Source organism: Loxodonta africana, unplaced genomic scaffold (assembly GCF_030014295.1).
Source record: "Loxodonta africana isolate mLoxAfr1 unplaced genomic scaffold, mLoxAfr1.hap2 scaffold_236, whole genome shotgun sequence".
NCBI lineage: Eukaryota > Metazoa > Chordata > Mammalia > Proboscidea > Elephantidae > Loxodonta > Loxodonta africana.
In genome coordinates this window covers 195,415-219,234 of record NW_026974968.1, presented here as the reverse complement: position 1 = coordinate 219,234, position 23,820 = coordinate 195,415, and the positions used below count along the sequence as shown (strand labels likewise).

Genomic DNA, 23,820 nt, shown 5'->3' with positions numbered 1-23,820 from the left:
TGTCCTTGCTTCTAGACCCCACCCTCCCCTCTGGAGGCCCAACCCCCCCACGCCCGCCCCATACCCGGGCCGCTGGGCGGGGCCGGCAGCCATGTTCCTCACCGTCCAGCCAGTTACTCCCGGAAGCGCCGGGACGGGTGGTGAGGGGCCCGGGCGGAATGGCGCGCCTTAGAGCGGACGGTGTTCGTGCTGCTTTCCGTGCCGTGGTTTCTGAAAGGTAGGAAACTCCGGCAGGTGGGTGGAGGGACCCGCTCCCAGACTGAAGAAGCCCGGCCCCTCGAAGGTGTGGAGGGAAGGCGTCAGGAGGGCGGTTCCCAGTCCCAGCACCCCGTGGGCTCCAGAGGTTGGAGAGTCCGGACGTTGGGTTAGCAGCTGGCATCGCCCCCTCCGGCGTACCCCGTCCCGAGTGATCCCCTGGGGCGGACGCGGCGCGGGGGCGGGCGGACGCAGCCACTCTAAGGGCTGCGAGAGGGAGCCTCTGGCCCGGGAGACGCAGCTGGTCTCCGAAATTTGCATCCCCATGGATTTGCGGGGGCGGGGTCCAGCCGCGGGATCCAGCTGCGGAGTGCCCTCGGGCCTGGGGGCTTGAAGGGCCTGGGGAGAAAGGCCGTGTCCAGGGCTGCGCCCAGGTCCCTCCTCTGCCCGGGGCGGGTTTGCGGGCCAAGCTGGGTGATGGGCGCCTGCCCCCCCGCCCCCCACCTGCTCCCTCTGCCAGGGGGGGAAACCAAGGCCCAGAGTTCGCCCGGGGGGGGTGAGACTCCAGACTGAGGACGGGGCACTCGCCCCCGTTCGTCGTCCCACCCCCACCAGACTCCGTAGGGTGCCAGGGGCGGGGAGAGAGGGATCCCCCGCCCAAGGCCCCGCTGCCCCTTACTGTTTTGGGCGCTGTGCCTGGGAGGCTGAGGCACCCCGCGCCCGCACCCACGCCCGGCTGGTCTACTCTCGGGGCTGGGGCGTCGGCGCGGCCCCGGCCCCATCTGCAAAGGAAGGGGTCCTGGGAATCTGTGGAGCAGCGCGGGGATCCTACTCCTTGTGGAAGCAGCAGCGATTCAGTGTCTGTTAACAGTGTGGATGCCGGGTCCCGCTCCCCCTCTGGGTGGCGGGGGTGGGGGTAGCAGGAAGGGGTCCTGAGCGCCCATATTGTTTGTTAACTTAAACGTTTGTGCGGCGCTGTGTAGCGGTAGCTGTGGACGCGGTCTCTGGTGCTGAGGGGATTTGAGGGTTCCTCAAACTGGTGGGATTTGGAGCCTCTACCCTGGTGGCAGTGGGTTCAGTGGGTTACCCTGGTGGCGTAGTGGTTACATGCTAAGGCTGCTAGCCAAAAGGTCGGCAGTTTGAATCCACCAGGCGCTCCTTGGAAACTCTGTGGGGCAGTTCTACTCTGTCGTATAGGGTCGCTATGAGTCAGAATTGACTCGATGGCAACAGGTGTGGTTTTTTTTTTAGGTTGGAGATTAGGTGTCTCTCGGGCTGACATTTGAAGGTCTGGAGCTGACGGTTTATGAGGGTTTCTAAGGGTTTTAAGTGCTCCGGCCATGGGCACCAACCCGATCTTCCAGCCCCTGCGGACGGACCGCCCCCCCGCCCCGGGGAGGGGATTGGCTGTTCTGGGACCCTGAGCCCAGAGGGCAGTGAGAAGCTGACAAACGTGAGTGATGCCCTGCAGGCTCCAGTCGGCGGGGCAGCCCTGCTCACACGGTCTCAATACGGGCAGTCGGCTTCGTGCCTGGGGGGTGGTTTCCGAATGTTTCCTCGTGCCCCCCCCCCCCCGTGCGGGGCGACAACTCTCCCCTGGGCGGGGACCTAGTAGAGGCCTGCAGGGCATCAGGGTGTGGAGGGGCAGAGCTTGGGCGGGGAGGGAGCGGCCCTGCAGGTTCCTGTACATGACCACAGCAGGGGGGTGCGGGTCCTGAAGGCTGGGCCTGGTCGAGGACCCACTAGGTCTCGCAGAAGGAGTGGGTTAGGATAATCATAGCATTAATGGGAGTATTGAGAGAGCGCCCTGGGGCGTTGGGTCCCTCGGGAAGAAAAGCTTCTGCTGTCGCCACTGGAGGGGTACCCAGTTCGTCCCGTCTTAGGTCCAGGAGGTTCCCATGCTCGGAGGGTCTGGTGGGCAGAACAGAACCGGCGGTGCGCACGCCCTCTCGCGGCCTTGCGCTGAATCGCTGAGGTTCAGTGTCAGGTGATTCTAAGCCATGGTTTTGGAACTCAATAGTGAAGCAGAGCAAATAAATGATGCAGTGCCTTGATGGGACCGGTGGAGACAACAAGAAGCAAAGCACAGCTGAAACTTCAAAATTCCACTGAGTGTTAGTAGGATTTGGAGGGAGAAAATAGACGGAGAGTCGAGAGGCCCAGAGATGCAGAAGGGTTAGAGGATTAGGGGTTAGGGTTTGGTGTTAGGGGTTCAGGTTGGGGGGTTAGAGGTTTGGGAGTTAGGTTTAGGGGTATAGGTTTTAGGTGGCTGGGGGCTGGGGTTAGGGCTGGGGTTACTAGGCTAGGGCACAAGTGGTTTAGGGTTATGGTTAGGGTTAGAGTGAGGCTGAGGTTGATTCCCAGTCTTGTGTACCGTCTCTTCCTTCACCAGAGTTACCACATATCTGTCGTTTGGTTGGAAACCCTGATGGCATAGTGGTTAAGACCCACCAGTGCTAACCAAAGGTCTGCAGTTCGAATCCACCAAGCGCTCCTTGGAAACTCTATGGGGCAGTTCTAATCTGTCCTATAGGGTCTCTATGAGCTGGAGTCGACTCGACGGCGGTGGGTTTGTTTTTTTTGGTTATTGTTTAGTTAGCTTTTCTCTACCCACTCTCCGTCTGCCTGGTGAACATCAAGGATTGTTTCTGTGTGTAAATGTTTTCATGAGTTTTTATGATAGTGGTCTCTTAGTGTATATGTCGTTTTGTGATTGACTTAGTCAGCATGATGCGCTCCAGATTCATCCATGGTGTGAGATGTTTCGGAGATTCATCATTGGTCTTCATTGTCGTGTAGTGTTCCACTGTGTGTATGTACCGTAGTTTGTTTATCCATTCCTCTGTGGACGAGCACTGAGGTTGTTTCCATCTTTTTGCTACTGTGAATAATGTCGCAGTGAACACGGGTGTGCATATGTCTATTCCTGTGACTGCTCATGGAAACCCTGGTGGCTAGTGGTTAAGTGCTACGGCTGCTAACAAAAAGGGTTAGGGTTTGAGGTTCGGGATGTTAGGGTTAGGGTTGTTAGAGTTCTGGTTGTTAGGGTTTGGGGTTAGGGGTTGGGGTTAGGGTTTTGGGGTTAGGGATGTTAGGGTTAGGGTTGTTAGGGTTAGGGTTGTTAGGGTTTGGGTTAGGGTTTTTCTGTTGGGGTTAGGTGTTAGGCTTAGGTTTAGGGTTTGAGGTTAGAGTTTGGATTTACAGGTTAGGTGTTAGGGGTTGCAGTTTGGGGTTTACAGTTTTGGGGGTTTATGGTTTTGGGGTTTAGTCATTAGGGTTTGGGTTAGGTTTTAGGGGTCAGGATTTAGGTTTAGGGTTGGAGTTGGTGTTGGGTTTGTTTGGGATATATGGTTTGGGGTAAGAGGGTGGGTGTTAGAGGTTTGGGGGTTAGAGATTGAGGGAGTTAGAGAGAGAGGGGTTAGAGGGTGAAGGGGTTAGAGGTTGAGAAGATTATAGAGTGAGGGAGTGAGAAGGTGAGGGTGTGAGGGGGTGAAGGTTAGGGTTTAGGGTTAGAGGGTTTAGGCTTAGGGTTCAGAGGCTTAGGGTTAGGGGGTTAGGGTTTCAGAGTTCAGAGGTTGGGGTTGGTGTTGTGGTTAGGGTTAGAGAGTTAGGGTTAGAGGGTTAGGGTTGGAGGGTTAGGGTTAGAAGATTAGGGGTATGGTTTAGAGGTTTAGGGTTAGGGGTTAGGGCTAGGGTTTAGGGGTTCAGGTTTAGGGGTGTGGGATGGGTCTGGGGTAAGGTTTTAGGGTTTAGGGTTAGAGGGTTATGTTTAGGGCTTAAGGCTTAGAGTTTAGGGTTTTAGGACTTAGGGTTTAGGGCTTAGGGCTTAGAGCCTAGGGTTTAGGACTTAAGGTTTAGGGTTTAAGGCTTAAAGTGAGGGTTAGGGCTGGGGGCTGGGGTTAGGGTTTAGGGTTTAGTGTTAGGGTATTAGGGTTAGAGGGTTAGATGGTTTAGCGTTTAAGTTTAGGGTTTAGGGGTTGGGGTTAAGGGTGTTAGTGTTTAGGGTTTTGGCATTTAGGGTGTTAGGGTTGAATGTGTTAGGGCTAAGGGTGTTAGGGTTTTGTGTGTTAGGGTTTTAAGTGTTAGGGTTTACAGTTTAGGGTTAGGCTTAGACTCATTCTTAGGTTTAGGGCTAGGGATTTGAGGTTTAGGGTTTGGCGTTGGGTTTGGGGGTTGGGGTTAGGTTTAGGGCTAGGAATAGAGGGCTAGGGTTAGAGGGTTAGAGTTAGAGGGTTAGGGTTTCAGGTTAGCGTTAGAGGGTTAGGGTTCGAGTGTTAGGGTTAGGGTTAGGGTCGTTAAGGTTAGGGTGGTTAGGAGTTAGGTGTTAGGGTTTAGGGTTTAGGGTATAGGGGTTAGAGTTTGGGTTAGGGTTAGAGTTTAGGGCCTTGGGAGTTAGGACCTAAGGGCTTAGGGTCTTAGGGGCTTTGGGACTTAGGGCTTAGGGGCTAGAGTTAGAGGGCTAAGGCCAGAGGGCCAGGGTTATGGTTTGATTCCTGGTTGGCAATTTTTTTCCTTCAATATTTTGTGTAAGTCATCCCATTGCCTTCTTGCCTCCATGATTTCTGCTGAGTAGTCCAAGTTTATTATTATTTACTCTCCTTTTTTGGTGACTTCCTTTATCCCTAGCCTCTCTTAAAATTCTCTTTATGTTTGATTTTGGCAAGTTTGATTATTATATGTCTCGGTCACTTTCTTTTGAGATCACCTTATGTGGAATTTGATGAGCATCTTTCATGATATCAGGGAAGTTTTCTGCCAACAAATCTTCAACAGTTCCCTGTGTATTTTCTGTTAAGCCTCCCTGTTCTGGTACTGCAATCACTCATAGTTATTTCTCTTGATAAAGTCCCACATGATTCTTTGGATTTCTTCATTTAAAATTCTTTTATCTGGTTTCTTTTCAAATATATTGGTCCCAAGAGTTTTATCTTCTATCTCAGTAATTCTGCCTTCCAGTTCTTCAATTGTGCTCTTCTTACTTTCTATCGAGTTTTCTAACTCTGTAATTTTATTGTTAATCTTCTGAATTTCTGATTGCAGTCTCTATGGTTTCTTGCAGCTTATTAAATTTTTAATTATGTGCTTGAGTAACCTTTTTAATTTCTTCAGCTGCTTTATCTTTGTGTTCCTTGGCTTGTTCTGTATTTTGCCTCATTTCCTTCCTGATATCTTTGAGAGTTCTGTATATTAATCTTTTGTATTCTGTATCCGGTAATTCCAGAATTGCACCTTCATCGAGAAGATTCCTTGAGTCTTAGTTCTGAGAGCTTGTTGAAGCAATCATGGGTCACCTTCTTTTTTTTTTATTTTAATAATTTTTATTGTGTTTTAAGTGAAAGTTTACAAATCAAGCCAGTCTCTCACATAAAAACTTATACACAACTTGTTACATATTCCCAATTACTTTCCCCCCAATGGGACAGCCCACTCCCTCCTTCCACTCTTTCTTTCCGTGACCATTTTGCCAGTTTCTAAGCCCCTCTACCCACCCACCTCCCTTCCAGGCAGGAGATGCCAACATAGTCTCAAGTGTCCACCCAAACCAAGTAGCTCACGCCTCACCAGCATCCCTCTCCAACCCATTGTCTAGTCCAACCCATGTCTGATGAACTGGCTTTGGGGATGGTTCCCGTACTGGGTAAACGGAAGGTGTGGGGGCCATGATCACTGGGGTCCTTCCAGTCTCAGTCAGACCATTAAGTCTGGTCTTTTTATGAGAATTTGGGGTCTGCATCCCACTGTTCTGCTCCCTCAAGGGATCTCTGTTATGTTCCCCGTCAGGGCAGTCATTGGTTGTGGCCCGGCACTGTCTAGTTCTTCTGATCTCAGGATGATGTAGTCTCTAGTTCATGTAGTCCTTTCTGTCTCTTGGGCTCGTTATTATCTTATGTTCTTGGTGTTCTGCATTCTCCCTTGATCCAGGTGGGTTGAGAATCATTGATGCATCTGAGATGGCTGCTTGCTAGCATTTAAGATCCCAGATGCCACTCTTCAAAGTGGGATGCGGAATGTTTTCTTAATAGATTTTATTATGCCAGTTGACTTAGATGTCCCCTAAAACCATGGTCCCCAAACCCCTGCACCTGCTTTGCTGACCTTCAAAGCATTCAGTTTATTCAGGAAACTTCTTTGCTTTGGTTTAGTCCAGTTGTGCTGACCTCCACTGTGTTGAGTGTTGTTCTTCCATTCACCGAAAGTAGTTCTTGTCTATCTCTTTAGTAAATACCCCTCTCCTACCCTCCCTCCCTTCTCCGCTCATAACAACAAAGGAATATGTTCTTCTCAGTTTAAACTATTTCTCAAGATCTTATAATAGTGGTCTTATACAATATTTGACCTTTTGCTACTAATTTCACTCAGCATAATGCCTTCCAGGTTTCTCCATGTTATGAAGTGTTTCACAGATTCGTCACTGTTCTTTGTTGATGTGCAGTGTTCCATTGTGTGAATATACCATAATTTATTTATCCATTCATCCATTGATGGGCACCTTGGTTGGTTCCATCTTTTTGCTGTTGTAAACAGTGCTGCAGTAAACATAGATGTGCATATATCTATTTGTGTAAAGGCTCTTATTTCTCTAGGATATATTCCGAGGAGTGGGATTGCTGGGTTGTATGGTAGTTCTATTTCTAGCTTTTTAAGGAAGCACCAAATTGATTTCCAACGTGGTTGTATACCATTTTACATTCCCACCAGCAGAGTATAAGTGTTCCAGTCTCTCCACAGCCTCTCCAACATTTATTATTTTGTGTGTTTTGGATTAATGCCAGCCTTGTTGGAGTGAGATGGAATCTCATTGTAGTTTTGATTTGCATTTCTCTAATGGCTAATGATCGAGAGCATTTCCTTATGTATCTGTTAGCTGCCTGAATGTCTTCTTTAGTGAAGTGTCTGTTCATATCCTTTGCCCATTTTTTAATTGGGGTGTTTGTCTTTTTGTGGTTGAATTTTAGCAGAGTCATGTAGGTTTTAGAGATCAGGCACCGGGTAGAGATGTCTTAGCTGAAAACTTTTTCCCAGTCTGTAGGTGGTCTTTTTACTCTTTTGGTGAAGTCTTTAGATGAGCATAGGTGTTTGATTTTTAGGAGCTCCCAGTTATCTGGTTTCTCTTCATCATTTTTGGTAATGTTTTGTATTCTGTTTATGCCATGTATTAGGTCTCCTAATGTCCCTATTTTTTCTTCCATGATCTTTATCGTTTTAGATTTTATGTTTAGGTCTTTGATCCATTTGGAGTTAGTTTTTGTGCATGGTGTGTGGTAGGGGTCCTGTTTCATTTTTTGGAGGTGGCTATACAGTTACGCCAGCACCTTTTGTTAAAAAGACTATCTTCTCCCCAATTAACTGACACTGGGCCTTTGGCAAATATCAGCTGCTCATATGTGGATGGATTTATATCTGGATTCTCAATATTGTTCCATTGGTCTATGTGTCTGTTGCTGTACCAGTACCAGGCTGTTTTGACTACTGTGACAGTATAATTTGTTCTAATATCAGGCAGAGTGAGTCCTCCCACTTTGTTCTTTTTTAGTAATGCTTTACTTCTCCGCGACTTCTTTCCCTTCCATATGAAGTTGGTGATTTGTTTCTCCATCTGTTTAAAAAGTGTCATTGGAATTTGGATCGGAAGTGCATTGTATCTATAGATGGCTTTTGATAGAATGGACAATTTTACAATGTTGTCTTCCTATCCACGAGCAAGATATGTTTTTCCAATTACGTAGGTCCCTTTTGTTTTTTTTGCAGTAGTACCTTGTAGTTTTCTTGGTATAGCTCTTTTACATTTTTGGTAAGGTTTATTCCTAAGTATTTTATCTTCTTGGGGGCTGCTGTGAATGGTATTCATTTGATGATTTCCTCTTCAATGTTCTTTTTGTTGATATAGAGGAATCCAACTGATTTTGTGTGTTTGTATTGTAATCTGAAACTTTGCTGAACCCTTCTATTAGTTTTCTTGAGGATTCCTCAGGGTTTTCTGTGTATAAGATAATGTCTTTGGAAATAGAGATAATTTTATTTCTTCCTTACCAATCTGGATGCCCTTTATTTCTTTGTCTAGCCCAGTTGCTCTGGCTAGGACCTCTAGCACAATGCTGAATAAGAGCAGTGATAAAGGGGATCCTTGTCTGTTTCCCGTTCTCAAGGGAAATGCTTTCAGGCTCTCTCCATTTAGGATGATGCTGGGTATTGGCTTTGTATCAATACCCTTTATTATGTTGAGGAATTTTCCTTCTATTCCTATTTTGCTGAGAGTTTTTATCATGAGTGGGTGTTGGACTTTGTCAAATGCCTTTTCTGTATCAATTGATAAAATTATGTGGTTCTTGTCCTTTTTTTATGTGGTGGATTACATTAATTGTTTTTCTAATATTGAACCAACCTTGTATACCTGGTATAAATCCTACTTGGTTATGGTGGATTATTTTTTTGATATGTTGTTGAATTCTACTGGCTCGAATTTTGTTGAGGATTTTTGCATCTATGTTCATGAGGGATATAGGTCTGTAATTTTCTTTTTTTGTGTTGTCTTTAGCTGGTTTTGGTATCAGGGTTATGCTGGCTTCATAGAAGGAGTTAGGTCATATTCTGTCCTTTTCTATGCTTTGAAATACCTTCAGTAGTAGTGGTAAGTCTTCCCTGAAAGTTTGGTAGAACTTTGCAGAGAAGCCATCAGGGCCAGGGCTTTTTTTTGTTGGGAGTGTTTTGATTACCTTTTCAATCTCTTTTTTTGTTATGGGTCTATTTAGTTGTTGTACTTCAGTTTGTGTTAGTTTAGGTAGGTAGTGTGTTTCTAGGAATTCATCCATTTTTTCTAGGTTTTCAAATTTGTTAGAATACAATTTTTTGTAGTAATCTGATATGATTGTTTTAATTTCAGTTGGATCTGTTGTGATATGGCCCATCCCATTTCTTATTCGGATTATTGGTTTCTTTTCCTGTATTTCTGTAGTCAGTCTGGCCAATGGTTTATCAATTTTGTTAATTTTTTCAAAGAAGCAGTTTTTGGCCTTGTTAACTCTTTCAATTGTTTTTCTATTCTCTAATTCATTTAATTTTGCTGTAGTTTTTATTTTTTGCTTTCTTTTGGTGCCTGACAGTTCCTTTTGTTGCTCTCTTTCTGTTTGTTCAAGTTGTAGGGAGAGTTCTTTCATTTTGGCTCTTCTTTAATATGTGTGCCTTTATTGATATAAATTGACCTCTGAGCACTGCTTTCACCGTGTCCCAAAGGTTTTCATAGGAAGTGTTTTCAGTCTTGTTGAATTCTGTGAATTTCTTTATTCCCTCCTTAAGGTCTTCCATAACCCAGTCTTTTTTGAGCAGGGTATTGTGCAGTTTCCAAGCATTTGATTTCTTTTCCCTGGTTTTTCTGTTATTGATTTTTACTTTTATGGTCTTTCATTCAGAGAAGATGTTTTGTAATATTTCAATGTTTTGGGTTCTGCAAAGGCTTGTTTTATGACCTAATATGTGATCTATTCTAGAGAATGTTTCATGTGCACTAGAAAAGAAATTATAGTTTGCAGCTGTTGTGTGGAGTGTTCTGTATAAGTCTATGAAGTGAAGTTGTTTAATTGTAGCACTTAGATCTTCCGTGTCTCTATTGAGCTTCTTACTGCATTTCCTATCCTTCACCGAGAGTGTTGTGTTGAAGTCTCCTGCTATAATTGTGGAGGTGTCTATCTCACTTTTTAATTCTGTTAACATTTGTTTTATGAATGTTGCGGCCCTATCGTTGGGTGCATAAATATTTAATACGGTTATATGTACCTGGTAAATTGTCCCTTTAATCTTTATGTAGTGTCCTTCTTTATCCTTTGTGGTGGATTTAATTTGAAACTCTATTTTGTTGGAAATTAATATTGCCTCTCCTGCTCTTTTTTGATTGTTGTTTGCTTGATATATTTTTATCCATCCTTTCAGTTTTGGTTTATTTGTGTCTCTTAACTCTAAAGCCTGTCTCTTTTAGGAAGCATACAGGCTGATCGTGTTTTTTTATCCAGTCTGCAAGTTTCTGTCTCTTTATTGGTGAATTTAGTCCATTTACATTAAGTGTAATTATAGACAAGTATGAGTTTAGTGCTGTCATTTTGATGCCTGTTTTTGACAATTTCATTTTCCATTTACTTTTTTGTGCTGAGTTTTTCTTTGTAGAATGTGTGTTCCTCCTTTTTATAGTAGTTGAATTTATTTTGGTGAGTCGTTATGTTTATCTTGGTTTTTATTTTGAAGTATGGAATTGTTAGACCTTGTTGTGGTTACCTTAATATTTACCCTGGTTTGACTAAGTAAAAACCTAAGTTGTTTCGCCCTGTATCGCCTTGGTTTCCTCTCCATATGTAATTTCTAAGCCTCCTGTATTTAGTCCCTCTTTTTTCACTATCGTAATCTTTTATATAATCACATCAATGATTCCCTGTTTTGAGCAATTTTTTAATTAATCTTATTTTGTTTTTGTGATTTCCCTATCTGGGTTGATATCAGGATGTTTTATTCTGTGACCTTGTGTTGTGTTGGTATCTGATATTATTGATTTTCTGACCAAAGAATTTCCTTCAGTAATTCTTGCAGTTTTGGTTTGGTTTTTGCAAATTCTCTAAGCTTGCGTTTATCTGTAAATATCTTAATTTCACCTTCATGTTTTAGAATTTTGCTGGATATATGATTGTTCGCTGACAGTTTTTCCTCTTTCAGTGCTCTATATATGTTATCCCATTGTCTTCTTGCCTGCATGGTTTCTGCTGAGTAGTGCAAACTTATTGATTCTCCTTTGTAGGTAACTTTTCGTTTATCCTTGGGTGCTTTTGAAATTTCTCTTTATCTTTGGTTTTGGCAGGTTTGATGATATGTCTTGGTGATTTTCTTTTGGGATCTATTTTGTATGAGGTTCGATGAGCATCTTGGGTAGATATCTTTTCATCTTTCACAATGCCAGGGAATTTTTCTGCCATCAGATCTTCCACTGTTCTCTCTGTATTTTCTGTTATCCCTCCCTGTTCTGGAACTCGAATCACACGCAAATTATTCTTGATAGAGTCCCCCGTGATTCTTAGGGTTTCTTCATAGTTTTAAATTCTATTTGATTTTTCTTCAGCTATATTTGTGTCCATTGCCTTATCCTCCAGCTCCCCCACTCTGCATTCCAGTTCCTCGATTCTGCTCCTGTGACTTCCTATTGAGTTGTCTGAATCTGTGACTTTATTGTTAATCTTTTGGATTTCTGAATGCTGTCTCTCTATGGATTCTTACAGCTTATTAATTTTTTCACTATGTTGTTGAATAATCTTTTGGATATCTTCAACTGCTTTATCCGCGTATTCCTTGGTGTTTTCTGTAGAATGCCTTATTTCATTTGTGAGGTCATTCCTGATGTCTTGAAGGATTCTGTATAAAATTTTTTTATATTCTACATTTGGCAATTCTAGGAATGTATCTACATCTGGGAATGATTTTGATTCTTTGATTTGGGGGTTTGTAGAAGGAATCATGGTCTGCTTCTTCATGTGATTTGATGTCGACTGCTGTCTCTGAGCCATCTATAAGATATTGTAATATTTTCTTTTATATTTGCTCACTGAGTCTTATCTTCTTATTTTGTTTTGTTACAATACACCCAGATGGGCTACTAGATTGTGGTATCGTGATTGATGTAGCTTTTGAATCACTTACGTCCTGTTACCAGCTTCCCTGAGCTGTTACCAGGTATATAAGTGTATGAGTCCATTCACTATTCTTGAATAGAATCAGCTCAGGTGTTCTGATAGCTGGTCACCTAGTGTGTGGTGTAGGCTCTCACCTATTATCTTAGAGGAGTAGTGGTGATGGTTGTATGCACCAGTTTCTATTAGTGGCATGGGGTCACATTTCGAGGAGGGCAGGATGCTGACAGCCTTCCTTCAAGTGTCAGTGAGGTAGGTGTGGCTCTATTCTCTAGAGCACTCTGGTGGGTGGGCTTTGCAGCTGTATCTTAGGCACCCAATGCTTGGGTAGGCGTCACTATTCTCAGACCCCTCTAGCAGGTGGCTAGGTGATGTGGGTGGAGTCTCAGCCCTCAGTTCGCTGGTGCGGATCAGCGAGGGCTCTGTTTAATAGGTAGAGAGGTATCTGACCTCCAAAACTTGCCTTTCCACTGCTGAGCTAAAACAATTATGGTCAGATCTCTATCAGAATTGCCTTTGCATTGTAATAGCCACCTAGTTACCTGTAGGGTGAAAGCCAAAGACTATGGGTCTGTTAATGCCTGGATGGAGCTGATTCTGTACTGTTATTTCAGTTTAGGGAAGTCAGGGAAGGATTTTTTCTTTGATGGTTAAATGCTGCTTTTCTCAGGCCAGGAGAATGGGTTAGAAAAGAAAGAAAAAAAAAAAATTCAGCAGTGCACTTCACTCTCTGGCACAGAGGATTCCAATGTTAATGAAGCTGGGTGGGGCAATGAGGGGTGGAATCAGATATATAGAAGAGAGTAGCCTGGCAAAATATACAAAGTTACTTATGTTGTTTGGTGAGAACTGTTTTTTCTGAGATTCCAGAGCATTGTGTTGCTCGTGTGTGCTGGCTGGATCCCTGCTGAGACTGTCCCAGAGGGTTAGGGCTGCATCCATGCTCACACCGTCTCAGGAAGCCACAATCGGCTCCCCCACACTTAGTCCAAAGCCCAGCACCAAGGTTTCCTTTCTGGGACGCTGCACTCCAGGCTCCAAAACCAGTCGCTGCTTCCCTATAGTTTTTCGTTTCCCTGTCAGCCGCATCTGTGTGGAGCCTGCGTGTGCTGCCTGGGTCCCCTCTGAGGTTGGTCCTGAGGGTTAGGCCTATATCTGTTCTTCCCTGTCTCAGTAAACCACAATCAGCCCCACCACTCTGACACCAGGAAACCGGTAGGGCTCAAGGCTGCGGCGTGGGACACTGGCTCTGGAAGCGGTCCCTGCTGCAGCGTGGCTTTCGCTCCCCCGTCACTCAGGTCAACTCCTTAGTTCTGTGTTTGATGGTCAGGGTTTGTAGATTGTCCTTTATGTAATCAGTTCACTTGTTTTTTCAAGTCTTTGTTTCAAGAAGGATAAGCGGAAGCTTCTACCTAGTCAGCCATCTTGGTCCTGCCCCCGTGTCTGCCTCTTTATGTGATCTGATATTGACTGTTGTCTCTGAGCAATCTATAAGTTATTGTATTAGTTTATTTTATGCTTGCTTTTTGTATCCTAGCTTCTTCCTTCGTTTAGTTTTGGTATTCCCAAATAAGCTGCTTGAGTGCGCTAGGTTGATTATTTTCACCTTTGAAGCTCTAATGTACTATCACCAGATGGCTAGCACTGTTACCAGGTATATGAGCCTAGGAGTTCATTTACTTTTCTTGTATGGATTCAACTCAGGTGCCCAGGTAGTTGGTCATAAAGTGTAAGGTACAGACTCTGTCCTACAGTCTTAGAGGGGCAGGGGTTATTGGTGTAGGCAGAAGTATCTGGCTGCAGTAGGGGGTCAGAGTCTGATCAAGGCAGGGGTCTGACAGCTGTGCTCTGAGTGTCTGTGAGGAAAGTGCATCCCTGTTCTGTAGAGCACACGGGTGGGTACCCAATGCTTTTGGTTGTAAGTTCTGGGCGGTACTACTTATCCTTGGAGCCCTGTCACAGGTGGCCAGGTATTGTGGGTGGAGCCACCAGTCCTTAGGCCCCTGATGTGGGTAGGTGAAGACCCTGTTTAATAGGCAAAGCGGTGTCAAACATCAAACACCCATCTTTCCACTGTCCAGCTGAAACAGTTGCAGTCTGGCAACAAGGGCCTATTCTCCTGAAATGGGCCCACACAGGTCCATGCTGGGGTGAAAGGTATTCAAAGCCCATGGACCATTTGTGCCTGAACAAGAGCTACTTCTGTCCTGAGCTCCCCAGCTTAATTGAGCTGGCAGATTATCTTTCCCCCAGTTGTGAACTTATACCTTCTTCAAGGATGGAAAAATGGCTCAGAGTGGTACCAGGGCCTATCTCAGGCCCAGGGAAGTTGACAGCCACTGAAGCCGGCTTGGGGGCTAGGGGTGTGGTAAAATAAACACAAGTAATTAGCTTTTGCCGAGAGTGCCGTTCTTCTCTTGTTCTGGAGGTGTGAGTAGTCTGTGCAACTTGCTGTCTTTCCCTGAGCGAAGCGCCTCTGGAATGCTACTGCCAGGCCCACTGCAGTCGCTCCAGGGAACGGTGCCTGAGGGTTCCTGGCTGTTCAGGTCCAGTAACTCCTCTCCACTTCTGAATAGTCTCTCCCTCCCCCTGCCACTGAGTCCGTTTTCTAACTTTGCCTTTGATGCTCAGGGCTCCTAGCTTGTCATAAATATACTTGCTTCGCTTGTTTTTTCGGGTCTTTTTTGTAAGAGGGATGACTGGCGGCGTCTCACTACTCTGCCATCTTGGCCTCGCCTCTCTAATATAATCAACAATTTTTTTTAAAAAGAAAAAAAAGAGTGAAACCTGTAGAAACAACAAATAACAGAATGAGATCCACAGAAAAACTAGATATTGGAGCTATCAGACAAAGACACTGAAATAACTCTATTATGTTCAAAGAAATAAAGGCAAGACTTAGAAATTTGGCAAAAAACTAGAAACTAAGAAAAAGATCAACTTAGAAAGTCAACTGAAAACTATAGCTGAAGTTAAAATCTTAATGCATGTATATAACAGCAGATTAAAAATGCTGAAGAGAGATTTAGTGAACTGGAAGATATGTTGGAAGAAAATAAAGGCATAGACAAAAGAAAAAATATAAAAAGGAATAAGATATAGAGAATACAATGAGAATATCTAGCATAAGATTAAGAAGGAAGAAAAAGAATGAGGCAAAAAACTGAGATTATGGCTGAGAATTTTCTTCAAATGATTAATGATATCAAGTCACAGATCCTAGAAGACTTACAAAACCCAAACCAAAAAAAAAACAAAAAACCCACTGCCGTCGAGTCGATTCTGACTTAAAGCGACCCTACAGGACAGAGTAGAACTGCTCCGTAGAGTTTCCAAGGAGCGCCTGGTGGATTCGAACTGCTGACGTTTTGCTTAGCAGCCATAACACTTAACCGCTGCACCACCAGGGTTTCCTTATAAGACCCATGTAGGGTAAATACAAAGAAATTCGTATCTAGGTACATCATAGTAGAACTGCTGAAGCTAAAGACAAAAAACCCCACAAAAAACAAATAATTTAAAACTACTTAAAGAATGGAAGAGATTATCTTTAAAGGACAAACAAAAAAACTGACTGATGACTTCTCTACAGAAATAGTGACAACCCTAACACAATAAGATGGTATATTTAAATTATAGAGAGAAAATACATGGCAACCCAGAACTCTATGCTGAGGAAAAACATCATGAATGAGCAAAGACCTTTTGTTTTCAGACAAACAAAACGTGGATAAGTTAACATCAGCATGCCCACATTAAAGAAAATTCCAAAGGTATTCTTCAAGCAGAAAGAAAATAAGGAGAAAGGCTTAAGATGCAAGAAGGAATGAAAGTTAATGAAATGGGTAAAAATAGAGGATTACTGACTGCATAACATAATAAGAATAGACTTTATTGGGTTTAAAATATGTAAGAAATTAGAATGTATGATAACTACAGCGTTTTGACTTTTATGGCTTTATGGTCAGGAAACATGTTGTGTAATATTTTGATGTTTTGGATTCTGTTAATGCTTGTTTTGTGGCCTAATACGTGGTCTATTCTCAAGAATGCTCCACGAGCGTTAGAAAAGAAAGTTTACTTGACTACCGTTGGGTGAAGTGTTATGTTTAAGTCTATGAGATCAAGTTGCCTGATTGTGGTATTTAGATCTTCCGTGTCTTTATTGAGCTTCTTTATGGATATCCTGTCTGTCATCAGAAGTGGTATGTTGAAGTCTTCTACTGTTATTGTGGAGCTATTTCTCTTTTCAATGCTGTTTGAGTTTGTTTTATGTATTTTGGAGCCCTGTCATTGGGTGTATAAGTATTGATTATGATTTTGACCTCCTGGTATATTGACCCTTTAATCATTATATAGTGTATTTCCTTTTCCTTTGTGGTGTATTTTACTTTAAAGCCTGTTTTATCAGAGATTAATATTGCCACTCTTATTTTTTATTGTTGTCTGCTTCATGTATGTATATATATATATATATATTATTTTTTTCATTCTTTGAGATTTAGTTTGTTTATGTCTTTGAGTCTATGGTGTGTCTCTTGCAGTCTGCATACAGACGGATCATGTTTTCTAATCCATTCTGCTACTCTCTGTCTCCTTATGGGTGCAATTAAACCATTTACATTTATCGTAATTATTCATAGTTAACGAGTTTTTTTATGAGTTTAGTGCTGTCATTTTCATCTTTTTTGTGTATGTCTTGTTGGCATTTTCCTTATTCCATTTAATTTTCTCTGTTAAGTCGTTTTTCTTTGTGCATTTTCTTTCCATCCTCTTCATTTTTGTTGCCTTTGTATTTACTGCTAATTTATTTTTTTCTGTGCTGAATCGTTTTTCTTTTTAGTCTTTCATCTTCTTCCTTGTTGTTGCTTTTGTATGCTGAAAATTTATGTTTTTTTAAATTTTAATGTGTAGGATTGTTAGTTTCCTTTGGGTTACCTTAACATTTACCTCTGTTTTTCTAAATTTAAACCAATCTTTTATTTCTTTATATCGTCTTCACTTCCTCTCCATATGAAAAATCTATGACTACATTATTTAGTCCCTCTTTTTTGTGTTAATGTTGTCATCTTTTGCAGATCAATGTCTTTGTTTCTATATTTTCAGAGTTTTAGCTTTCATTTATTTGTGACGTCCCTATGTGGGTTGATATCTGGTAGTTCTGTCCCGTGTTCTAGTCTTGGGTTGTTAGCTGATGTTATTGATTTTCTAACTGGAGAATTCCCTTTATTATTTCTTGTCATATTGGTTAGGTTTTTAAAAATTCCTTAAACTTCTGCTTGTCTGGAAATGTCCTAATTTCACCATCATATTTGAGAGACAGTTTTGCTGGATATATAATTCTTGGCAGGCAATTTTTTTTTTTCCTTCAGGGCTTTGTATATGTCCTTCTTGCCTGCATGGTTTCTGCTGAGCAGTCCGAGCTTAGTCTTACTGACCCTTCTTTATAGGTGACTTTTTGTTTATCCCTAGCTACTCTTAAAATTCTCTCTTTATATTTGGTTTTGACAAGCAAGATTATAATATGTCCTGGTGACTTCATCTTGGCATCTACCTTGTGTGGGGTTCAGTAAGCATCTTGGATAGATATCTTCTTATCTTTCACAAGGTCAGTGAAGATTTTAGCCAGGAAGTCTTCAACAATTCTCACTGTGTTTTCTGTTATCCTCCACCCCCCACCCCGATTCTGGTGTTCCAATCACTCTTGATAGAGTCCCGCATAATTCTTAGAGTTTCTTCAATTTTAAAAAATTATTTTATCTGATTTTTCCTCAAATAACTTGGCGTCAATTGCTTTATCTTCAGTCTCACTAATTCTGACTTCCAGTGCCTCAATTCTGCTCCTCTCGTTTTCTATTGAGTTGTCTAATTCTGAAATTTTATTGTTACTCTTTTGGATTTGCTTGCTATCTTTCTATGGATTCTTGCAGCCTGTTACATTTGTCATTATACTCTTGCATAACCTTCTTAAGTTCCTCTATTGTTTTATCTGTGTGTTCCTTGGCTTGTTCTTCGTTTTGCCTGATCTCCTCCTGGATCTCTTGAAGAGCTCGGTCTCTTAATCTTTTAAATTCTACCTCCGGCAATTCCTGGAATTTCTCTTCATTTGGAAGATTTCTTGATTTGTTGTTTTGGGAACTTCCTGAATCCATCATGTTCTGCCTCTTTATGTTATTTGATATTTACACTTGTCTCTGAGCCATCAGTGAGTTATTATATTCATTTATTTTATGTTTGCTTGCTGAGTCGGAATCTACTTGACGGCACTGGGCTTGGTTTTTGTTTTTCTTTTTTTGGTGTACTGTGTCATAGCTTCTTGTTTTATTTTGATATGCCCAAATAGGCTGCTTGGGTGAGCTAGTTTGATTATTGGCACCTTTTGAAGCTCTTACGTCCTGTCACCAGGTGATCAGAGCTGTTACTAGGTATGTGAGCCTAGGAGCCCTTTTACATTCTTGTATGGATTCAGCTCAGGTGTCCAGGTAGTCGGTCACCAAATGTGTGGTGTAGGCTTTTACCTACACTCCTACATAGACAGGGTTGATTGGTGTAGGTACAGGTGTCTGGCTACTGTGGGGGGAATGACTGCCCTTGAGTGTCTGGGAGGAAAGCATGTCCCTGTTCCCTAGAGCACATAGGTGGGTGGGTTTTGCAGCCAGACCGTGGGCACCCAATGCTGTTGGTTGTAAGGACTGGGATTCACCACTTAACTCTTGGACTCCTGAATTGGGTGGCTAGGTGGCATGGGTGGAGCCACCAACCCTCAGGTCACTGATGTGGGTAGGTGAGGACCCTGCTTAATTGGCAGAACGTTGTCAAATATCAGAAATCTGCCCCTCCATTTTATAGCTGATACAGTTGAAAATAGGCTTCAGGTATATACCCTGTCGTAGTGTGCTAATGAGAGCCTATGCTGTCGAAATAGGCCCACACAGATCTATGCAAGGGTGAAAGGCATTCAGAGTCCTTGGACCCCTTATGTCTGTGCCTTCCCAGAGTTCCTGGCTTAGGGAAGCTGGCAGATTATTTTTTGTTGTTTGTTCCTGCTCCAGGGCATGTAATAGTTCCTACTTCTGGCCCAGGGGACCCAGAAATAGCTGAAGCTGGTCCAAGACTAAAAACAGAGAGGGAGGAAGCAGGTAAATGGGAGAGATGTTCTTCCCAAAGGGGATGATTTTTGATTTGTGTGGCATTTTAAATGCATGTACTTATCTTTTGCCAACTTAGCACTGCTTTTCACTGCTTATGGAGGCTTGTGTAGGCTTTCCACCACTCGGTCTCTTCAGATGTGGAAAACATGTCCCGAGCGTCACTGCTTGTGTCACCGCACATGCCATCCAATCCAGCCTGCAGGGTGCTGGTTTCTGCCAGGTCAGGTCTGTCAAACTCTCACTGCTTCTGAACCATATTCCCCTCCCCCTGCCACTAAATCCGATTCTGTAACTTCACCTTTGATGTTCAGGGCTCCTAGATTGTCATATATAATCGATTTACTTCTCTGGGTCTTTGTTATAAGAGGGGCTACATAAAGCATCTGACTACTCTGCCATCTTGGCCCCACCCCCTACAAGAGTCATTTTTCATCACATTCCTGAATCTGACACTATCACAGAAACTTATCTTTGAGAAAATGAAATAGGGATGAGGCACTAGGCAGAACAAACCCGTTGGGTTGGAGTCAATTCTGATGCATAATGACCCTATAGGTCAGAGTAGAACTGCCTCATAGGGTTTTCAAGGAGCAGCTGTTGCATTTGAACTACTGGGCCAGAGTATATTTGGAGCACTGGTGGTGCAGTGGTTAAGAACTCAGCTGCTAACCAAAAGCTTGGCAGTTCGAATACATTAGCTGCTCCATGGAAACCCTATGGGGGCAATTCTACTCTGTCCTATAGCGTTGCTGTGTGTTGAAATCAATTCACCAGCAATGGGTTTGGTTTTTTGATTTACATGCCTGCATGAGTAAAATTTGACTTGAATCTCTAAACTTAATTCTAACGTAAGAATGATATTGCAGCACTTCTCCGTAAAGGTTTGTCTTAAGTCATCAGGATAAATCCAAACCCACTGCCGTCGAGTCGATTCTGACTCATCCCGACCGTCGAGTCGATTCTGACTCATCCCGACCCTATAGGACAGAGTAGAACTGCCCGATAGAGTTTCCAAGGAGCGCCTGGTGGATTTGAACTGCCGTTCTCTTGGTTAGCAGTCGTAGCACTTACCCACTATGCCACCAGGGTTTCCTCATCAGGATAAGCCTGTGCTAATTTATTGGATACCTTCAGGAATTCTTCATCAGTTATATTCACATTAAGAAGGAAAAAAATATCAGAAGGAACTTCATACATCCTTACCCTTCATTTCATGCAAGATTCAAGTGTGTCAGTGATGGTGGTTATGTAAAATTGATTCCTGGCACTCAATACTTCTGGAGCATTTCTGTCATTTACTTGTTTCTTCTAATGCTTCTGCAACAATAAACTGCTTGATAATCAGTATTTGGCAGTATTTGTTTTATTGTGTTTTCAAAATAGTCTCTTATGTAAATATCTTGTTAATAGCTGGTAGAGATCTATGCATGTCTATAAATTTACTTCTGAATCTCGAAGAATTGACTCATCAAATGAAAATGATGCAATATATTATTATACATAACAAACATAAATACATGGTCTGTGTTTCCATTTTGTTGGCGACGTTTTAAGCTTCTGTTCTGATATCTCCTTTTTGTGACTGGTCTTCAGCAATATTCTCTATGGCACCTAGAATCTGAGTGTGTGAGTCCAGGATTGAGCTCGTTGCTCTAGCATGTGCTTCCCAGTGGGTATTAAAAAGACATTTTAATGCTGATCATTGCCTATGAACAGCTCATCGGTGAATAGAGATGGCAAAAAATTTGTAAAATATCTGAATAGAAGAAAAAAATCTTTTTTTTTTGACAAAAATCCATTGTGATACATCCTGCAAAATTAAGTGAATATGCAGCACCTTGGTATGAAAATGGCATATTCATTACATTCCAGAATTTTCTGTTGCATGCCTTTATAATGCAGTGACATTTCCCAGCATTGTCATAGGATTGGTCTCTGCACTTAGAAAAATCAATTTTGCAAGCTTCATCTAATTAGTGAAACACTTGGTTTGCAATGTCTTTGAGGGCTAATGCGATGTGTTCTCCTGACTCGCTTGGTGCATATTATGCCTTCTTTCTCTCAAGTTTCTTCAGTTTGTAATGGAAATGTCTAGCTTGTTCCTTTTATGCCATTGTACCTTTGGAAGCAGATAACTTGTGTCCTAGATTTCACAGATGAAGAGGGGTTTTTGAATTTTGGACTTGGACTTGATTTAAGACTTTTTCTATGCTATGATGGGATGAGGAAACCCTGGTGGCATAGTGGTTAAGTGCTATGGCTGCTAACTGAAAGGTCGGCAGTTCGAATCTGCCAGGCACTCCTTGGAAACTCTATGGGGAAGTTCTACTCTGTCCTATAGGGTCGCTATGAGTCAGAATCGACTGCATGGCAGTGGGTTTGGTTTTGGTTTGTGATGGGATGAATATGTTTTCCATTTGCAAGAATGTGATTTTGGTGGGATCAAAGGGTAGAATGTCATGGATTGAATTATGTCCCCCCAAAATGTGTGTATCAACTTGGATAGGCCATGTGAGGTTGTCCTCCATTTTGTGATGTTAATTTTATGTTGAGAGGATTAGGGTGGGATTTTAACACCTCCCTGATCCGAGATACAGGGAGTTTCCCTAGGGTGTGGCCTGCACCACCTTTTATCTCTCAGGAGATGAAAGGAAAGAGAGTTGGGGACCTCATACTACCAAGAGCAGAGCATGTCCTTTGGACCTGGGGTCCCTGCGCCTGAGAAGCTCCTTGACCATGGGAAGATGGAGGACAAGGACCTTCTTCCAGAATCAACAGAGAGAGAATTCCCCTGGAGCTGACGTCCTGAATTTGGACTTGTAACCTACTAGACTGTGAGAAAATAAATTTCTCTTTGTTAACGCCATCCACTTATGGTATCTGTTATGGCAGCACTAGATGACTAAGGCAGCGATGATTTTAGCTTCTGTTTTGGTGTTTCCTTTTTGTATCTGGTCTTCAGCAATATTCTGTGTGGCGCCTAGAATTGTACTTGTTGCTATAGCATGTGCTTCCCAATGTGTATTAGACATTTTAATGCTCAATCATTGCCTGAATATGTTTTAAGAACAGCTCATCAGTGAGTAGAGGTGGCAAAAAATTTGTAAAGTAACTGAATATTAGAAAAAACATCAATTGCTTTTGGACAAAAAAAAATCTATTGTGATACATCCTACAAAATTAAGTGAATGTGCAACACCTTGGTATGAAAAGGGCATATTAATTTCATTCCAGAATTTTCTGTTGTATGCCTTTATAATGCAGTGACGTAATGGCAGCATTGTCATAGGATTGGTCTCTGCACTTAGAAAAATCAATTTTGCAAACTTCACGTAATTAGTGAAACACTTGCTTTGCAATGTCTTTACCAGTATGATTTTTTAGATTTTTTAAGCTAGTAAATGTGATAAATCACCACAGAGGTTTTCTGTCTGTTGGAGATACGGATCTTTAAACAATACTTAGCTGGCCTGTATGAGAAGGCTCAGAAGTGGAATCCACAGACAAAATGAAATATCGAGCTATACTTATTTCACTGACAGTAGTTGATTGAACTTCATCACTTATCAAGATTATAAATTTTTTACACATTATTTTAGAATTATGGGATGGATTGCCCTTTCCTGTGTTACCATATTTTGAGATGTGACTTGCTAAAAATAGATCAAATGAGCAGCAAGTTGAAGCCAACTTTAAAATTTTCCATTTCGTGGGGACCCAAAGACTTCATTTCTTTTTCACGAAGATAGTCCACATTCAGTGATTGTTAGGACAACAAAGACACATTACAAAATGGCTTTTCAATACTGATGTTCATTAATTTGTGATTCCAGTTCATAAATTAAGCCAGAACAATGTGTTTGGTTTAAATATGATAACATGATCTCTGTGAATTGAACTATTTTCATGTTTACCGATCCTATTCAATTTGCACCAGTTGCTAAATTCATCTGTAACAATTCGAGAATTAAATGAGGATGACGGGTTTGTTTGTTTGGTTAGTAGGTTTGCAAACAAAACAATACAGGGAGCTGACTGATGGAGATTGCAGTAGCCACTCCCTCTTATAATTTTCATCATTAACTTTGCACTCTAGAAAAAATTCTGGCTACAGAACTTTGTTTACCGTCCAGGAATTTTCAACACAAATTTACAAGTGGACAACTGTGATGTTGACAATCACTTGGGCCTCTTTTGATCCACTAATTTACTTCATTGGAAGAAAATTATTGCACAAGGCAGGATCTGCATTTCTGTTATTTATGGGGTCTGCAGACGTGACAATTTAATATTCTTAGTTTCACTTTCTAGATCATTACTAATTTCTTTTTTTTTTTACTACAGCAAGAAATAGTTGCAGAATTTGGAACAAATTCTGTTATATTTGTATTGCCATCGTTAATTTCAGCACTAGTGGTACTAGTAGAATGATTCCCACCCATTAAGCACGTACCTTTAATGGAAGAAGTCTCTGCTGATTTATTACGTTCTAAAAACGAATTTTGGAATAGTCTTTAGGGATTCACAAATCATTTTCTTTTTATCTTCTGCAGGCTTCCATTTTTGCACTGCACTTAGTTATTGCCGTTTCATTTTGCCTGGATTGAAAATTATGTCACTTTTTAAATTTGATTCTGCCATAACAATAAATTTGAATAATAGAAAATAAATTTATAAAACCAGAAGTTTATAAAATAAAATTTACTTTAGAATTTAGACATTAACACAAAAAAATTTATATTTGAAAATTAAATAACTCATTGCTGTGGATTAAATTTTAACTAACAGTGACCCTATTGGACAGAATAGAACTG

General features: G+C 42.1%; 1 long non-coding RNA gene across 1 annotated transcript in view; it reads left to right on the top strand.

The window, feature by feature from the left end:
- Positions 1 to 110: 110 nt before the first annotated feature.
- The window catches only part of LOC135229340 (uncharacterized), a 203,010-nt gene continuing 179,300 nt past the window's right edge, over positions 111 to 23,820 (top strand). The window contains exon 1 of the long non-coding RNA XR_010320120.1: positions 111 to 217. This is a non-coding gene — a long non-coding RNA (uncharacterized LOC135229340). The remainder of the gene's footprint in view (positions 218 to 23,820) is intronic.